The sequence below is a fragment of the Nematolebias whitei genome, chromosome 11, assembly GCF_014905685.2.
Source record: "Nematolebias whitei isolate Nwh7 chromosome 11, NemWhi1, whole genome shotgun sequence".
Lineage (NCBI taxonomy): Eukaryota > Metazoa > Chordata > Actinopteri > Cyprinodontiformes > Rivulidae > Nematolebias > Nematolebias whitei.
The window spans coordinates 31889079-31890228 of NC_056508.1; the positions used below are offsets into that span (position 1 = coordinate 31889079).

A 1150-nucleotide genomic window follows, 5' to 3' on the forward strand; every position below is an offset into this window, starting at 1 on the left:
TATGTATATTCCACCCAAACAGGGCATGGAGGTCGAATGTCTTGCGCAATTTCTTTATAAGAGTAAGTCTTATAAGAAAGTCTAAATGGGTTATTTTAAGAGGTCACAGTTTAATTAATAAATAAAGCAGATGATTAAGAAGTGTTAAAGGCTGATGTTAGTTTCGCAACACCCTGCTGTTGTTTTGTTTCCCCTCTTCATTTCACCCAAAACATGACAGAGACGCAAACTGCGTCTCCCGTTTTTTTTGTTTTTTTTTGCGCTTGACCCGCAAAAAGTGACGAGGCCTGTGCGTGTGCAGGCCGCACGGTGTGAGGCAAAACAATACGCGCGCTGTAAACAAAAACACACTTGGTCTCACCTTCAGAGAAATGACGGTTTCATGCCAGAGAAAAACACTTCAGGTCCGCTTCCTTCTCCCGTGGTTCATGAGCTCTCGAACAGTCCGAACATCCTCCTGAACGGTTCCTGCTTCGAGTCGCTCCTTCTCACAGCAAAGTTAAAAAAAAAATCGTTTTTTGAGGCAGAGGGAAAAGGTTTAGAAATTAAAAACTTGGAGCGGTTCTGACGGGCCGCAGATAAGTTTCAAACAGAAAGTAGGTGAGGCGAACTCACTTCCCTGTTACGCACAATGAACCATTAAACGCAGGCGCGCGCTTTATTTCCTGCATGCACGTTCGAGTCCACACACGAGCCGTGCTCTCCAAACATCACGTCTGCTGAGGAGAAACACCATGACTCACACAGAGGCGGTTCCTTCGTTTTTTCAGCAACAACAAGTCTCGTCCCGTACTCTCACAAGCTGCGTGTTTGAGGCAGACTTCCACAGAACGGGTCGTAGGCGGAACTAGACGGTAACTTCCAGTAAAGCCATGATGCCATGTCTGCTGAACAGTCGTCACGTTTCCATTCATAAAGTCATGACAGCTGCGAATAGTCTTTTTTTAAATGTTTAATTCAGTTTATTTATATAGCGACAGAAGTCATCTCAGGGCACTGAACAGAAATTATTTATCTGAGGAGCAGACCGAATTTAACTTAAACTCTTCTTGAGCAAGCATGAAGGCAACAGTGGAAAGGAAAAGCTCCCTCATGAGGGAGAAACCTTTATCAGGACCAGGCTCAGGACAAGAGGCCTTCTGCTTTGACT

At 44.8% G+C, this 1150-nt stretch overlaps 1 protein-coding gene across 1 annotated transcript in view; it reads right to left on the bottom strand.

Moving 5' to 3' along the window:
- Nucleotides 1-722, bottom strand: part of stat6 (signal transducer and activator of transcription 6, interleukin-4 induced) — a 26871-nt gene extending 26149 nt beyond the window's left edge. Inside the window, exon 1 of the mRNA XM_037684188.1 lies at nt 362-722. The gene's annotated coding sequence lies outside the window, so the exon portion shown is untranslated. The remainder of the gene's footprint in view (nt 1-361) is intronic.
- Between the last annotated feature and the right edge of the window lie 428 nt (nt 723-1150).